Below are 19,546 nucleotides of genomic sequence, written 5' to 3'. Positions count from 1 at the left end.
TTTTAAATGTAAAGTGACTAGGTTTCGAAACTTGAAGTACTTAAAAAGGTTTTAAATATCCATTTTTTATGTATACCTAGGCAAAATGTATTTTGGAAAATTGTAAACTGTTGGCAAGAGTTTCCCTCCTCTCCATACGACTCAAACTGCGTGAAAGAGTAAACATGCAAATTAGGTGTGACGGAAAAGTTTCTCGCTCCAGGAGAAGATATAAAATAATGTTACCCTCATTATATTGACGGTACATCCAAGCGCTTACGTCATATTATCATGTTTCACACACGGGCATGCATGTTAGTTACTTCGTCTGCTATTCCTCTCCATGTAGAAGATGAATTTTGCCATTAAACCTTCTTTGTTATTTGAAAACTCTTCATACGGTTTCATTTGTCTTCAGAGGTGGAATGACTCATTTTGCATCACAAACTCTGATAAAACAAATATATTTTGAGATACCAATAAATAGCAAATTCCTGACCCTTTAAACAAATTAATAATTTGTAGACAAGTGTCTTTTTAACGAAATTAAGGCCCAATTTATGGGCTTTTAGCAATATTCCAAAAATAGCGACTTTTGCCATTTAAACCGATCGTTTACCGCTAAATTTAACATTAAATGATTACAGGATATCGCTTTAGTTGCAAACTGGTAACAAGTGAAAATTCAGCGTCGGTTTTGCGTTGAAAAGTATGTTATAAAACAATGTCAAACTTTGAATTTGGGAGACTTTTATTTGTTTATGTAAGCTTAAACTCGATATTTATACTTGATAGAGTGTAAATCATTCTAAAATAACCAGCAAGGGAAAACTTGAGAATTCACTGACCGATGTGAACGAATAAAATATAATGAGGAAGAAAAATGAAGAGAAGGAATGCAGAATGTGGAGTGAGACCAAAATATTGGAGAAAAGATGCTTCGCTAATAGATTTGTCAATGTTATTGCTATAATTCTAGCAAAATATAAGGTAATGTTAGCTATAATTATCACATTATAGCTTTTTTAAATTTCTTCTTTTATATATTTAAAATTGTTGTCTTGTCTTAAGAAAGCGGAATTTTGATGGATGGCCACAGTTGACTTAGTGGCGACGGCCTGCACAAATTTATTAAGTATAGCGTTCCTCCTATTTCAAAATAGTCCCGCGATTTCTACCTCTCATAATGATTTTCACAAAAAACTCTGGTGATAAATCCTGTGATTTTAAATTAAGAGGTTTTCCATTTTAACTTAATGATTTCTATAAAAGACTTATAAGTTAGTTCTACGGGCGGTTTAAAGATAACCCTGAATATATTTTCCGGGGATTGTGTTGTATCGCAAAACACCGGTCAATATTTTTTCGAAAGCTGCAAAAAATGAGCAGGTGAAATTACCGCTTTGTGGATATACATATATAAAATTCTAAGTTAACATGTGAAATACGTAATTCCTTCACTAAAGCATGATTGATGCAAATGACGACAATTCTGGGAAAAATAAAACAAATTTACTACACCACTAACGTTACTGATGTCATTTGGTACTTGTATTTATCCAGGAGCATGTCAGCCATAATATTGTTACTGGAACTTGAATTCCTGCGATTCCTGGTCCATGCGAAGTTTAATTATACTAATATGAAATACGTATCCTGGAGTAAAGTTAACTCGCAAAACATACATGTTTAGCTAATTGCATCACTTAATATGACAGGATACTGTTGTAACGGTACGTATTTTTTAAGACGGGAAAATCTGCTGAAAGTTTGCCAGATTTCATGTTCCCCAAAAATCTTCTTCTTCAATGTGTCCAAGATTGTTGTTATGAGTCCTGTAATTTTGTTAAATTAGAAAAAATATTAATTTAAATGAGTTTAGTCAAATAAAATAGGAGAAATCTCTTGCTAATTCATTCGAGATATTATTTAAACTTAGAGATCCTGTGCATTTCACCACTCATTTACAAAAAAATGTATTTATTGTGATATATTTGAGAGTTTATTCTACCTTTACGGATTCAAGGCTGCATTTTTTAGAGAATACTAATGTGATTGTTGCCTGTTGCCTTACACACCGCAGGACTACGGCCGAACCAGTGAGCTTAACTCATGCCCACAGGTGCACCAGTTGATATTGAACCGATCTTCTGGACCTGCACCATCAGTACCTATAGGGGAAACTACCGTCTTTTACCAATGATATGGCATATATTAGGTCTTAATAGCCATTTTATTACAATCATATCTTTACCAACCACTGACTGATCATTTTCCGCTCTCCATACACTCATCCTTTTGTTTCTCGTAGGCTCCACGCTTTCATATCTCCTCCTTCAGTCAATTCCAATTTGCGTAGAGTTTTGAGAAATATGAGGGGGATCAATTGTGTTTCAAAAACGTTTGTTTTAATTGTGCGTAGGGCATTAAAGTAAACACTAAACCCCACTTTATTTAGCTTATTTATTTTTTCAAGAAAGCGTGAAATAAAATTCTTCCAGTCTTTTCTTCCTTCATTGTTCCGGGTTAATATATTTTAGATACGGGTTTTCTCATATAATTAGGTATACCGCAAAATAGATATAAAATATAAATATAATATTGTAATAATCAAGTTGATAAGAATCGATATAATTTTCCTTGTGAATATATTATGCATAGGAAAATGCAAATTAATCCATTCAAAGATAAGCTCCTAAAAACGGAAAAATGGCTCTCCGAATAACTCTTGAAATAATCTTTGAAGAGTGCTCGTAAAATATGCAGAGGCCATTCTTTCAGTTAAAATCTCTTTGGTAAATTTTAATTTTTCGTTTAGCTAAGATTAATAGAGATAAACTCTCCAATTTTCTGAAATTTATCATTTAATGCATATGTAAAGATTAAAGATAATATGTATATATTCACGTTAGAAAACTGCTTTAGCCAGATAATGTTGAATCAATTGGATAAATCGATTAACACGCCGGTCAGCGCTTTGAATATGTAAACACTTCGGCTTCGTTAAGCTCTTCGGTGACGCACAAATATATAAAAGCACAGATATAGATATTTAAACCATAGAAACACAAAAAAAGGACACTCACATATGTTGTTTTGACGTTTAGACGGCACGGCCGTCGTCTTCAGAAGGATTTATTCTGAAGACGACGGCCGTGCCGTCGAAACATCAAAACAACATATGTGAGTGTCCTTTCTTTGTGTTTCTATGATTTAAAAATCTACATCCGTGTTTATATATATATATATATACATATATACGAGGGTCATCCGGAAAGTAGTACCCGTTCGTGAAATAAAAAGACAAAAGTAAATATTAACAAACATAAAAAATTTTATTTGAAAGAGGATACTTTAAACTACTTCTCAACATAATCTCCAAGCAAATTAAGGCATTTGTCATAACGTGTGACAAGTTTCTGTATTCCTGCTGCATAGTCCTTCGCCGCCAGCTCATTGAGATACGCGAGGGACCCATCTTGCACAAATTTTTGCATAATGCAGATGGTGTTTAACAATTTCATGAACAATTGTTCGAGAAACATTGGGAAAATGCTCACAGATGTCATCAATTGTGACGCGCCGATCGTTCCTCACGAATTCGTCAACTGAGCTCACCAGTTGGTCTGTAATGACAGACGGTCTCTCCGAACGCTCATCGTCGTGTGTGTTCCCCCTCCCCATGTTGAAGTTGCGACACCACCGCCGAACAGACGACTCGTCCATTACATTGTCTCATACACCTCCTTTAATTGGCGATGAATATCACATGGGCGAACGTTTCTTGCATTGAGGAATTTAATCACTGCCCTCACTTCACAACTGGCGGCGTTCTCAATTTTTTTAAACATTGTAAACAATCACAGAAACAACACAGGCAATGCTAGCGTCACGCAACTTGGCTCAGAGAAGGCAGACAAGCCACTGAAGCTATCTGACCTCGTCCAGCGGCTACTCGCGTCCTCAGCACTTCATGCGGCACGAACGGGTACTACTTTCCGGATGACCCTCGTGTATGTATATATATATATATATATATATATATATATATATATATTTAATTAGTGGTTATTATAACGTAGTAAATTATTGTTGTCAACTCTTTCGTAGTGAACCGTATTAGGCATAGTGATGATTCTTTAACCTGCCAGTGACTGCTTATATTTTTCTTTGCCTAATGTGAAGTTATAAAGCTGTGAAGAGTGAAATACTGTGGTAATAATGGTACCCCATTTTTGCAGCGTCATCATTATATTTATTTTTAAAGAAATGCATTGTTGGGAAAACCTCAGGCGTATAACTTCACGCACTACGGAAATTTTGGACTCGAGTTCCTTGAAATTTCTAAGGCTTTATTCATTAATCGCGGTAAGGACAAGTTATCCTCTACAGTTACCCTAGTCCCGTCTGTTGAAATTTGGTGGATTTCTCTATCGCGCTTTTCAAGTACCGACTCTTCTATGGGAGAATCGAAATCATAACCATTATACCAGAGACCAGGGTGAAATAAGTTGAAGGGGGCCAGGCAATTTATTATGTCACTTCTTTGCTCAAAATAGAGGATTTTGTAAACGAACATTTCCAATGTGCCTAACCTCGAGCATTTTTGTAGTAGCACTATTGGTCATTCCAAAACGTCCTCGTAGTCCGTTCATCTTAAATACATGAGGGCTAGCTAAAGCATTGCCCGTAGCCTTGGGTCTGCCCTACTTACCATTTTACCAACTGGGAATTCGTATTCTCATTCACGTCCGTCTGTTTTGTTTTTCTTGGATTAAAAAGAGTTTATTTTATATTTTTCCTGCGTGAAAATTAATGAAAAGGAATACCAATTTTCAGGAAGGGATATGATAGCTCCGTTGTCTGGGCGTTTTAGCTGCTTCAATATTTTCGTAAATATATTGTGAGGTTGTCATTCTAAAAGAATATAACTTTGCAATGAGAATTTTGGGCAGAAATGTAGTAATTATCATCATTTTCTAGTAAGCTGTGAGTTACTGGTCTCTTTTACTCCTTCATATCTTTTTAAATTGAAATTTAAATGAAAATGAAATAAAATAAATAATTTAATTTGAAAATGAAATTTAGCTGGCAAGAAAGGAATCCTAAAGATTGGATACATACTCGTGTGAATATGAGAAGGTAATGTCAAAGAGTAGGTACATGATATGGCATCTGTCTGATTAAAAATACATCATATAATGACCTCACTCCTTTAAATCCTCTCCCCTTTCCTCGTAGATACATTTATATTTGTAGTCATGCAATGAACCGAAATACAGAAATCTGTCTGACGATGACGCTTCGAGAAGTGCGTTTTACGTTGTACTAAATCAGAAGACATAAAAAGGTATATTATTGATCTATGACATAATTTTCACCATTTCATACGTGAGATGTTTTATTTAAAAATATATATTTCAGAAAAATGGACTCTACTTGAAAGTTTTCATTCCCAGTTAGTCAACATGACTGTCAAAATTTTCTTTAAGGAAAGATATACTCATACCAGCATTTCTTTTCGGGTTGCCGTAGCCTATTTATTTCAACATTTCGGAATTATTCCTTGCTACAGAAATTAGAAGATGAGATGTTATCATGTATTTCATTTCAATGTTTTCCCTCATATTTTTTTAATATTAAAAATACTTGTGCGATTAAAAATCTAATATGGCTAACTTATTTCATCAACTTCTATCGTACAATATTGTCATCAACTTCTATCGTATTGATATTGTCATCGGCTTCTCAATGCTGAAGCTACGAAACAAAAAAAGCTCTATGTTAAAATGAGGTGATTTTCCTTTTTAAATTATTGTTTAAAGAAAAACTGGGACCACACCTTGAACCGAGTGTGGTTATATTGCAGTGTCAGCCTCTGTGAAAATTCATATGATTTTGTGCGACGAAGTTTCAAAACCGAATAAGAGAAATTTAAACGGAGTGACGACTGACCGAGTATCAAAATTGCATGAAACATTTCAATACTTCTTGTGCTGCAGAGGCATAATGCCATCAGGAAGGGAGCAAGTGATTAAATTGACCTCATGCAAGCAGGTTTATAATAGCGAACACCACCAAAAACGTTTTAAAGATGTCAAAAAGTTTCCTTTTTGGATATCAAAAATATTTCCACTCATTTTTTACATGCCACAAGGAAATACAAACCTCACTCAGAACAAAAAAGAATGGGTACATCCGAACTCCTTTTTTTAGGGGTTCCTGACTTTTTACAGAGGATAGTGAAAAAAACTGAATCGCTATCGGCGACGTATTCCCTTGAAACCTGTTCCTTTTTTTATTCAAACTGCCAGCTGTAAAAATTTAATCCCTTGCTTGGCAAACATTTCTGCATCCGAGTCGGGCAAAATTCTTCTGCATCCCAACTCGCAATCCTTCCATATCACTTTACGAGCGAACGTTCAAAATGCAATGGGAAAAGCTGTGTGAACATGCAAGAAACTGAACCATACACAAAAAAATAAGAGGAAAGGAAGGATGGATGTAGAAAGGAATGGTAAAAGGAAGGAGAGAACTCTAGGAAGATGGGACGGAAAGATAAAACCATGGTCTTACTGCTGAAAAAAATTCGTTTAATATAAGCGCTGATAAAATTGACGACAGTAAATTATTAACTAAGCGGAATTAATGGATAATATGAATTAAAGAAAGAAGATAAAGTACTCACATATATGTCAGGTAAAATATTGAATATTGATTTTAAATAAAGAAAAATGTTGCAATATTCATATCATTATGCGTAGTTCCTGAATACTCCAATTAGTCTGGTTAAAATTCCACATATTATTTATGCCGCACAATAAATGGCGGGGAAAAAATAAACTGTATATTTTTAGAAAGTTCCCATTTTACTCAGGGGTAATTAAATGGTTTTCCATAAGAAATTGAATCAAAGAGGCAAAAATTGCATAATTAAAATAAAAAAATAATAATCATTATAAAATTATAATTAATAAAAAATATCATTTTCTATGAGATAATAGTTGTTTTCTAGATAATAGTAGCTTTCTAGAAAGATAAAAAAATATTCTTACTAGTAATTTTCGGAAAATTACTGCTTGCATACGTGTATATCATTCTTAGAAACCGTTAAAATCTGCAGAAACACCTGTGATATTTACACTATTAGCCACCATCGATTCTACGGTTTCTGGAGTGAAAATGTATGAAAGTTTATACTTTTACGAGAACTTAAAAGTGAAATAAAACGTAAAGCAGACAATTACACATAGGGAAAGAGAATATGGCTACTTTTTACAATAGTTTCAGAACAAATCTCACATCTGGAAAGAAACACTCTGGTGTGGGCATATTTTTGTTGAATAACCTGACATTCATGGGTTTAATTCCGTCCTGTAACTGATTATTAGCTCGTACATTTTTCTTTAATAATGTACTTGTCTAGAGCTTACTATGAAGTACTCAAAAAACTTATTTAATTCGAAAAGGAGATATATTATTAGTTGACGTATTGCTTTTGAAAGGAATTTTAAAGCCGAATTAATAAAAGGAAGAAATGTTCCGTTGTCCGGTTTCAGTGCTCAACCAAAGAAATTGTTCTGTATAGGACGATAAGCTATTCAATTATGATCCAGGTCTTTTTTTAAATAGTTCATATTCTTTGATTAAGCAAAATCACATTTCAAATTTTGAAAGGCCAACTTAAACAAAATAAGCTAATGCGTTCAAACCGATGCGTGTTAACTGAACATGAGACGGATAACTAAAATAATGCGATGATGACGAGATATTAGTTCCATTTAATTTCTGCTTTCAACAACGAGAGATTAAATCGGATTAATATGGTGGGAGAAAATACGATAACATTAACTACGCTGCCATTGATATCATTTTTCTGTTCAATAAGATATTCTACTGATCATGAAAATTAATAATCCCATGGTTTGAGGGATTTTCAACAGTAATGAAAGAATTTTGAACTAACGTGAGGAAATTAATTTATACATGTAAACTAGAGCGACACTTAACCGCTTCGTTATTTAATACACAATGAGACAAGAACTCTTTCCGTAGCTTCATTTATGAAAGGATGAGGATTTGTGTAGAAAAAGTTCGGACGTTATTTGAAAAAAATCAGTACAAACCCTTTCTTTATTATAACAAATTCTCAAAGAGAAAATACCAAAATTATCCAAACTGTTTCACATGCTCCGAGTAATTTGTTAGTTAGGTGGATTTAGATGGAGACAACGTTTTAATAGATTTAGTAAATACCTATTGATCTCAAATATATAGAAATAGTTTTTTAAAGAGAGATAAACTATGGGGACTTGTTGAAAGGGGCTGGAAATATAAAACGCCTAAGTGTGTTTCAAGTAAATAGTAACAACATGAAAGGAAGAATATTCTTATAAAAACCAATCCCTGAAAAATTTATAGGTTAAGTAAATCTTGGCTAAATAATATAATTTGAAGAAAGCTTCACTGGATTGAACAAGAGAGTCAAAAGTTCTTCCGAAAAGTTTTTGGCCACATGGCTCATACATCAAAGGACGTATTTGGGCGAGAATTGCAAATTCATTACCAAATTCATTCACTCCATTCTTATGTACAAGAGCATGTGAATTGGCTGAAGATATCAAAAGAGCTATGGTGAGAAGCTATATTCGAATCGTAATTAGAGTTAGGATGAGAAAACAAAAATTTTATATTTATTACTACGGATTGAGATGTAGCGCTGCGATATATATTATAGCGAATTGGGGAAATAGTATTGAAAAAGCAAATAGAAAAGGCAAGAAACAAGGTATTCTTTAGAAGAATGAAGGGGCCCGATGGAATGGCGTGGAGATAGAGGATACAAGAATTTTATGGACAGGACATGGTATAAATGAGCTAGAGATAGATTCGTATAGAGAGACTTGAAAAAATGTACCAAAAAGTAATACAGTGAATACCTGAATAGGAAAGAAAGGGTAAGTCAGGGCTATTTGACTTACTGTCTCAATCCTTGTATTGAAGAGAATTTTCCAGACTCAGCACCTCCACGAATGAAAGGTACTTTGAAGAGAACGATTTCTATTCATCATTCAATTATTCATTCGTCTACTTAGAGATTTGATTTTCAGTGTCAATCGCTTTTTTTGGCGCAAAGATGAAAGCAGGGAAGAAATATCCAAAAATGCATTAGGTCTATCATATACTTGGAATTTCTAGCCGCAAACCATGAGGTCGAGAAATTATTATACTAAAAATTTCAATGGATATAAATCTCTTGTTTTGAGGCTTAATATAGTTAATTTCACCACTTTAGGGATTCAATAATCTTATGCAAATAGCAAACTTTAGTAACCTAGTATTTGTGTTGCTCTGTTTTTATCCGTATAGTGAATAGCAACGAAACTCACAAAATTGATGACTGCTAATTTTTACGAGTGTAGAGAGGAGTTTTAACTTATTTTTTTAAATTTTTATCTTCATTCAGCAAATTTTCATTTCCTATCGAGTAAGATATTCAGCAAGCCTACACCGAGGGGTTGAGTGGATTAGAATAAGGTGAATGCATAGAATGAAAATGTGAGAAATAAATTAATCGGTTTGAAATTTACATTATTTTGAAGCATCTACAACCCAGATGCTTTCACAAAAACACTTAGAAAATTACGTATAAGTTATTTTTATCAACGATGCATTGAAAAAATAAATGACCTCCTTTGAGGAAGAGGAATTGCCCCAGGTGATTTCGTCTAAAGAAAAGGATACCAAAAAGAAAATATTTTTCTATAACTTTAGCATTATGCAGATTTACACTAATTATAACAGAAAAGTTTGTCCCAAAAGGACAATATATTTAGAATAATTTAATTCATACACACGAACATCAGTATGCACACACTTGGAAAACATGTTACTGCGCCACTCATTAAAAATAATTGACAACCAAATAAAACGTATCCTTATAATATCCTAGCGAGAAGGAGAAATCAAATACAGAGAGGCTAAGGTGTATATAAAAAATACTCATGCACCTGATTTGAAGGAGTGTGAGAATAGAAAATAATGAAATATAGATTTCCTTAAAAATATCAAATTAATCAAAATATAAAGCTTTACTGACCTTTCCAATTTTGTTTATTGTACCGTGAGAACGCGCTGAGGATATGCATGAGAAATTTGCGCGTGAGTGTGTTGTACGTCATCACGGGTCCGCGTCGGAAGTTTTACGAGCAATCGAAGGTAACTCGGGCGACGTCAGAAACCGTATACGCTCTTTAATCGCTCCAATATGTTTTCATTCATTTGACACTCTGACCTTCATGACCGTAGGTTGGGCTAAAATACAAGTTATTTGAATGTATGAGATGTAGTCTGCTGTAGAATTGGAGAAAAGGGCTGCCTATTGATCTTTTATAAAATCCTTTCAATCTTTCCTTCGTTTTTCGATCTTCAAAGTTTGAAATATTTTTGTAAATGACACTGAAATTTTGTTTTGAAAAAAAAACATAATTTTGCATTTGCCCTCATTAACCCGCTGTAACATATGATTCCCAGAAACTACAACTCACGCGTTAACACGAGTATGCTCATGCTAAGTGACGGTTGACCTTTACAAGAATGATTGTTTCCTTCTAGTCGTGGGGAGTGAGCAAGAGTCGTGAAAATTGGAATTTTGAGATGAACTAACCGATTAGATCATATTTCAACTTTACTCAAATGAAGAATGATTTGCTTATAATATATCAATTTGTGAAAACGGTTCTCAAGGTACTCAAATTTTACATTTGTCACTATGTTGGTTTACTTGATACATTACCTATAGTCACCTCACAGAGCTGAAAACTCCACATGTTATTCATATTCTAATACAACAAAACATAAAATTGAAAACTCAGATTTTTTTTAGAATGATTTCTTTTAGGTGTGCTTTTGTGATTGATTATATATATATATATATATATATATATATATATATATATATATATATATATATATACTATATATATGAGAATTTCCACTAAATGCTCAAAGTATGTTCCATTTACAGTTCTGGGCACTGGTACGACATCGTAGTAGACCATTAAATTATTCCCTGAAAATCAAAGAGGGATATGTTATTAATCTTCCTAGTACATAGAAGTGACCAATGTGGCTTTTCATGGTGCTGGTGATGCCGGAGGTTTCTACACAGAGTTTAGCTGTTTGAACACATGATAAAAAGAATGTAGCCAAATTTCAGTGATAACCTTTGAAAAAAAAAACTCCAGGCAGCATCAAATATCATTAACATACAAATAGTTGTAGATATTAGTCTATTTAAAACAATGAGAGCACCCATGATTATGCCGCAAGACAAAGAAAGAAGGCTCATGTTATACAACATTCCATTTCTTTATTTCAAAAAGGACCCCAATATGCTGGCATTTAAATTTATAAACATTAACCAGAAGTTAAACAAGATACCGACTCATATCATATGTTTAAATCTCGATTAAAATATTTTTTAATCAAACATTGCTTTAATGGCCTAAATGAATATATTTTGTCAAGGTATTTTATATTTTGTCATGCGGTAATTTTACTATAGCCATTTCTCAACATGTATGCATAGTTTTTTGTTTTGTGTGTCATATCTTATATTTTACCATTGCAAAATAATAAGATGAAATAATAAATAAATAATTTGAAACTTTTTTTGGAGATAGATCCTAAGTGGCAAATAATTTCCAATATTTAGGATTTAACCTAACTAGGGAACTTGGGCGGGAAATTTAAGAAGGTAGTATGGCGCGTAAGGCATTGAAATACTTGATTGGATAATGAGGAATTTAAAAGTAATGAGAGTAGCCACGAAAGAAAGATTATAAGATTCTGCTTCGTCCAGTCTTGCATGAGATCCTAAGTATGGGACCCATATGAGGTGGGACATATCACCAAAACAGAAAAAGTACAATGAATAGCAGCTAGAGATGTACTCGGGAGGAATGAAGGTTTAAATAGGATAGTATATGCGTTGGGTATTTTGAAATGGGAGAGTTTGCAAAATAGAAGAAAGAGGAGTACTTCGGTTCCACAGATAAATTAAGAATGTTGAAGCGTGGGAAGATTGAAGGAAGGAAATGGAAAAAAAAAAGTTTTAAGGAAAAATAAATCACAGTGTTAGAATGAAAATAAGGCGAAAAACAAATAGAAAATAATCATTATTTTAAATAAAAGTATGAATGAATGAAACCAGCTACCTAAAGGTGTGTTTGAACTGATAGAGTTGTCTAACATTATGTGCTAGAATTTGTCAGATTAGATGCCATTCAGTCACTTGACAAGGGATTGGGGGATAAAATTTACAATAACTGTTTGATAATGGTTTGTAAGTGATGTGAACAGAGCGAAGTTAAAGGAATGTAAAAGTGTTGGCTGCTTGAAAGTGCGTGATTTTGGACGAAATATGAAGTTGGATAGTGCATGATTTTGGATGGGGTGTGGTTTTGGACGGTGCATCGTCCGTATATTGTGATGCTGGGGCAGGTGCTGACTTCTTATCTACTTTCCTCATCTTAGTATGTACCAGCTTATTTTTGATTTTTTAAATGATTTTCATTATAATATTTTCAAGTTTATGGTGATTATAGGGATTTATGTGCTACCTGACACTGTACATATGTACATTAATTTTTAAGATAATAATTATAATAACAATGATAATAATAAATTTCAACATGGGGTGATATAAATGTAAACAAAACGAGGTACATGCAGTTTTCCAGAAAGAGAAAAATTTAAAGTTAAATATCAAAATAGGGATTCATAAACTAGAGCACGTGGAACATTTTACGTATTTGGCAGTGTTTTAGACCAAAATGGCCAAAGTAATGGGGACATAAGGAGAAGAATTGCATTGGGAAAAATAGTTTTCACAAGGAGGAAGACTTTGGCCACAGAGGTGTTTAGAAAAGATGTTAAGAAAAGGCTAGCAAACACTTCGATATGGAGCGTGGTTTTGTTCGGCGAGGAAAAAAGAGCAATGAAGCAGAATGATGGGCATAGATTGCAGGCTTCTGAAATGTGGAAGTGGAGAAGCGTGGAAAAGGTGAAGTGTACAGAAAGGAAATCAAATGTTGAATTACTACCTATGGTGAGGTAGGAGAGAGAAATTTTGGGAAAAATCAAAAGGAGACAGGAAAAATGGATTCAGAGCGTTTTGATTGGCAATGGAATGGTGAAAACCTTATTTAAGGGGAGAACATTAGGCCAACGAGGACGTGGTAGTTTAGGTAGTACAGGATAGATTTTTACGGCAATAAGCTTGCTGGGATGCATCTACTCTCCTGGGGGAGATGGATAACTTCATTTGGAGATGGAAATTTGAATTGTATCATGCAAATTATATTTAATGAAAGAAGGAAGGAAGTTGCCGCAATTGAATATGGGACAGTTCTAATGTTAGATGTCAGATTGTTTTGTTGAAAGAGACAAGGGAAGTGTCCCTGTACCGTTTGACAGCTTGTGCGCGCACAAAAACCTACATAAACGAGTAGATTACAAAAATAATAATTGATAGACCCTTCTGAAAATTACCAATCCAAAACTTCCTAATATTATCATGACGGGACTTACTGATTCATTCAAAGAACCACTCCGAGAATGTTCGCTTAAATAAATAATTCCTTAGGTATGACTTTCATAAACACTACCTGTAAACAGAAACTTAGTTACAATGGATTAGTAGACAGTTAATTAGTTTAACCCTAAAGGTTTTCATGGCTTGACAGCAATCAGTCTGTTATGAAACCGCTACCAAACTTAAGGTAGCAATTGTTTTAACTATATATCTTGCGCAAAAACAAATGTCAGGGGGTAATAATAAGGTATCACGGAATACACAAACCTCTGTCAATGACCAACTGATATGTTGAGTTAGTCGTTCAACGATTATATTACCTCAACATTAATTCTTTCCATCTAGCGAGATTACGAGTAAATTCTTGGAAATATCAAGAACGCCGCTCCTGATATATATCCCCAAGATAGTGAAGTGTAGGCAGGCACTGATTAATGTATATTGAAACCGACAAAAGAGGATAACGCGGAGGAAATGAAATTGAAGAGAGGTCGGTCGGGATGAGCGCAAAATAGATGGTGGGAATTGGGGGATGGGAAGAGGGACAAGCAGGAGACAGGGGGAGGGGAAAGGTCGAGGTTAGAGAGCGTCAAAGGAAGGATTTAGGATAGGGCAGGAGAAGAGAGAAGTAAGCCGAGAGAGTAACGGCTTCGAGGTCTTAAAGAGGGGGAGGGCTAGGGGGATAAGCCTCTCTCCTCATCCCAGACCCCTCACCCAATTCTTTCATCCCGCACCCTCTCCTTCCCCGAACGCAAACTGCTACCTGCTTTGCTCTTGGGTCGTTGGTGGGACCAGAGGGAAGGGGTGATGAGTCGGCGGCGGAACTGGCCTGGGGATATCCGCCGAGATGGCCTCATGAAAGTTGCGATGAGAGGCCGGGTGGCAGTCAACGGGGCGAGGGTTAGACACCAAGGGGGACCCTGCAAATGCAAGGAGTGGGGAGGGGAGATTTTTGGACCCCCCACAATTTTGACCGTGCGAGGGAGAGATAGAGGTGGGGGCGGAATTGGCTCCTCAGGTTGTTTTCCACCCCAAGCCCCCCTCCGCGTCGGAGGCCCCCATCTCCCGTATGGGAGTCTCGGTGGAAGATGGGGAGGAGGACTGGGAGGGGGTTGGACGCGAAAGGACGGGGATGACAGCACACCAGGGTAGTTTGGCAGGGTCTGTGAGTATGGGTGTGCGGTGGGCCTCGTCCCTAACACCCTAGTATCTTGATTAAATAAAAGGCTGGAAGATTGGGACGTGATGGCCTGAAAATTTTGCAGATTGACGTCTGTTGATAGCCTGGCCCGATGGAAAATGAACCTCTCTCCTCGCGCTGAATCGGCCTCCGGATGAGTGATCAGGAAAAAAATAAAACTCCGGATCACTATTTTTCGATATCGATTCCCATTTTTTGTAATCCTCGAAGCCTTTTATTTTTCATCATGTGCGCGGTGAAACCTCCCGGAGACCATTTTGCTCACCGATTGCCATGTTAAATCACCACTCACACTTTTTACTCCCAAAGCTGGAAAGGATTGGATGGACAACAAGTAGCGAGATGGGGTGAGGAAATTTCTCCAGTGCCAAGCAAGTGCGTGTTAGTTTTAAATTATCACAGTGGTTAGCTTGTACATGTAAACAGTGTACACCTGATAAAAAGTTGACTCACGGGCAAAATGTTGAAAGTGAAGGAAAGAAGACATAATGCTGATGCATATTCATAATTTACAAAACTGCTTTGATTGACCTAGTAATATTTAAACCTTAACTCATATCATCTATACACAGCGATTTTTTCTCAACTCCTGTTGGATGATTGACCGTAGTCACGTTCGCTAACATTCAGTAGATGTTTCTACATGCGCGTTTATATAGTATTTTTCACATACATCTTAAGTAGAAAGGAGTTTCGCATAATAATTTTACAGATTGATTTTCTGGATTTATACCCGAGCACCCATTAATCGTTCATTAGAGCTTGAAAAATCTCAAAATTAATTTAACTGAGGTGGAACTGAAAAAACTGGCGACAGTTTACAGGTGAAAAAATCTAATCATTCATTTGAAAAAAATTAAAAGCAGAGATTTGGTGAATTAATTACAAAGCACACCTAACAGTTAACATGAGCTATTTTACCATTGAGAGAGCTCATTGGGGAAAGTGAAAATGGACCAAACAGTACAAATAAATATATTTTCAGGGAAATATTCAAATTAAAGATTTACTAACAAATAATTACGCATTGCCCGTAAAATATTCCGTTGAAAATGTAATCAATCTTTAAAAAAATTTAGTTTCAACCAAATATCGTGTTTTACTTAACACTATATGGGTCAATTTTATTTTTGTTTTACTCTTAAGGTGCTATTACTGACCCATCTTTTTCACGGAACCCTTGTAAATCAATATTTGGCTTGTCATCAGGCCTCCCCAAGAGCAAAACCTGTATGGGGAGGTCAACCAAGTCAGACTAACCAGATAGTTTTCTTTTTTCATTAATATGATGAAATTACAGACATGAAGGGATTTATTCTTATTTATGTCCATATGTTACTGCATCAACATGTAAACTATTTCGCTGTGCTCCATTACGTAAGAATAGAATGGGGCAAAAAATAGGAACTATATCAGAGAACGAAGTAATATCTCATATTTATTTGCATAAAAAATATTACAGAGGAATAATTTCGGTCACATTTAAAGTAGAATTTTTCAAAACATTATGAAAATTTGCATGAAGGGTGATTATTGTAAAATTATTCAGCTGCATTGTTCAAACGTATTTATGGGCCGATGCACTTTACTATTATGTAATAAACATAAGTAATTTTTAACATGACGTGGCTCTCAGAACGTCACTTCACTCGTTCTTCTTGATATTGTCATAGGGTGATTACCATTTACTTCATGCACGCGACAGACACATTCACAAATGAAAACGACTCCGAAAAAATAATATTTACGATGTCTGTTCAAAAAGTATCGCTAATTTTGAATTTTTGCGGGTTACGCATATTTGATTTTTTGTGGCGTTATGTTGGCACTTATGCCGAAAATTTCGGATATTTGGAAAGTTCAGTTGTTGACAGCTGTTTTGCTTGGACGGGTTTTGGCTTGTCTTCGATTTCTGCCTCTTCCAAAATATGGATCAAAGAATCTACCATATTTTGTGTAAAAAACGAAACCAAGTGTGCAGACGCATTCCGAATGTTGACTGTGGCATATGGAGAAGCTACCATAAACCGAAGCAACATTTATCGGTGGTACAAAATGTTCTCAAAGGGCCGAGAAGATGTGAACGACGAAGAGCATGCCGGACGCCCGAGCACCTCAGCAACAGACGAAAACATTGATGAAGTGAAGATAATAGTATTGGCCAATCGTCGGATCACAAGTGGCTGAGGACCCAAACTTATCGATTGGCTCGTGCCATTCGATTATTATCAATGATTTGGGCATGACACGGGTCGCCGCCAAATTCGTACTAAAATTGCTCAATTTCTATTAAAAACAGCAACGCATTGGCATTGCTACTGAATCTGTCCGCGACGACTCAAATTTGCTCTAGAGGGTCATAACTGGTGACGAATCATGGATTTATGGTTATGACGAGGGAACCAAAGCTCAATCATCCAAATGGAAGCTGCAGCACGAGCTAAGACCGAAAAAAGCGTGCCAAGTTTGGTCAAATGTGAAAGTTTTGCTTACAGTTTTCTTCGATTGCAGGGGCGTGGTGCATCATGAGTTCTTGCCACAGGGTAGAGCGGTAAATAAGGAATATTACCCGCAAGTCATACGCAATTTGCGCGAAGCGATCCACCATAAACGCCCGGATTTGTGGAAGAACAAAAATGCTCACACATCGTTACTTTTGCGCGAATTTTTGGCCAAAAACAGCACAATAATGATGCCGCAGCCACCGTATTCCCCAGATCTGGCACCCAGTGACTTTTCCTTGTTCCTGATACTGAAGAAGCTCGTGAAAGGACGACTCTACGCTACAATTGACGAGATAAAGACTGCATCGAAGGAGGAGGTGAACAAGATCACGAAAATGATTTTGAAGTGCTTCGAGGATTGGAAAAAACGTGGGCACCAGTGTGTAATATCTAATGGGGATTATTTTTATGGGTAAAAAAATAGATATTCATGAATAAATAAATAATTTTCGAAAAAACACGAAAGTCGTGATACTTTTTGAACGGGCCTCGTATGGTAGCATTAGGTATTTCGCGTAGTGCGAATATTAGTAAAAGGTTGGAAAATCAAATGAATACCACTAGTTTGTTAAAATACGGACGACGTGTAGGGATGGCTGTTTAAAAGAGATCCAAAGGCGAGAACGATCAATGGAGATATAGTTAAACAAGGCAGATTAGATAGGAGTTAACAGCGAGGGTTTCAAGGAATTCACATCGTAATAAATACTCAACGATCCACCAAAAAGGTATGTGAGAAGGGATATAGATGAACAGAAGACTGAATTCAAAAGTCCTTACAGTGCGAGTCAATAGTAACAGTGTTGTTATCAGTTTCATTCTCATTAGAACAGAGTAATCAATGTTAATTTATGAAAGATACTTCACACTTAGAGGAATAAGTAAAATGCTGGTTGGAATAAAATGTTGGTCATTTGATAAAAAAGTATTTACTCATAATGGATTAATTACTACTATAGCAGGTGAGATGAATTCAACTTAAGGGGTGGTTGGACGAGTGAAAATCGACCGCTAGAAGCCCTCAAACTCCTTTCGACTCTAAGAGAAACACTTCAGGCCATCTACGTTTTTATCCGGTTATAAAATTGAGAGAATGGGGAGGAGTAACCTTGTAAACTACTCAACCTGGTTAAATCCCACGGCTCGTCGTTATGCAGCCGACATCGTAGATATTGACGGGTAATTTCACTTACTGAATTCAACTTAACTTAAGGGAAGTGTGAGTCATTTTCAACAAAAATTTTGTAAAATTAATCTCTATATGACTTTGAGCATAAAGAGAGAGATAAAATGAAAGGAAATGAAAAAACAAAACTGGTGTTTAAATTGATTTACGCTATGTCTCAGAAAACAATTCGTCATTTTATGGTCAGCAACGAAGGCTTCCTCCATATGAATATAACTCAATAGTTGCCAGCAAAATCTGTAATAGATTGAATATTGAAAGTGGACATTCATGTTAATCTGTTACATACCATGGATCAAACATGATAATTATTGTGCGCTAATCCGCATTCATTACACATTATCATGTAAATATATTAAAGAAAATACTTAGAAACGTTTCCAAGACTCTCATGACATATTAGGACTATTGAGGTGGTTAAGGTTCACATAATCGGTATACTCATTAATATGTGATAATTGAAAATTGATTGGAATTTAAATTTTATCAGCTTTTAACTTTGAAATGCATAGAGCCAATTAAAGCCGGCGTGTGGCGCCTTTACGTCCCAAAATATTTTGAATTGTAAATTTTACATATGTTAGTAGAATAAATGACAGAAGCTCTTTAAACGTTTGACATTCTTTACATTCAAATTTTTAAATGTTTAGGCCGGACGCTATTCGTAAATGAAAGTAGGATCACAGTGTAAGAGGGAAATTTTACAAAAGAACGGAGCATTTAACAGTATGAAAGTTATAGGAAGAAGGATGGTTGACTGTTAGACAGAAATCACACCAAGACGTTGATTCTTGGCGTTAAACACTTCTACAATCATTAGCAAACTAATTAAGCTACAAAGGTAAAACGCTTATGAGAGAGGTGGTTTCAATTATGTTCCATTATCAGCGGCATATGAGATGAGGGTACTGGTTTCAATGGCAGGGTCGTTTTTCTCAAAGCTTACTATATTGGATATTGATGGAAATTTCAGGCTCTATCTAGCAAATCAAATTCAACAGTTTAGAGCGTCAAAGACAGAGGAAAAGAGTGACGGTAACATCGTCGAAGAATGTGAGAAGTAAAGGCAAAAATATGAA

The 19,546-nt window shown here is 35.5% G+C and overlaps 1 protein-coding gene across 1 annotated transcript in view; it reads right to left on the bottom strand.

Moving 5' to 3' along the window:
• Window positions 1-19,546, bottom strand: part of GABA-B-R3 (gamma-aminobutyric acid type B receptor subunit 3) — a 653,270-nt gene that overhangs the window by 23,194 nt on the left and 610,530 nt on the right. The window lies entirely within an intron of this gene.

The sequence above is a fragment of the Hetaerina americana genome, unplaced genomic scaffold (assembly GCF_022747635.1).
Source record: "Hetaerina americana unplaced genomic scaffold, ioHetAmer1.1.p SCAF_10, whole genome shotgun sequence".
Classification (NCBI taxonomy): domain Eukaryota; kingdom Metazoa; phylum Arthropoda; class Insecta; order Odonata; family Calopterygidae; genus Hetaerina; species Hetaerina americana.
Note: the sequence above shows the minus strand (reverse complement) of the source record. Positions and strands in the feature narration are given on the sequence as shown.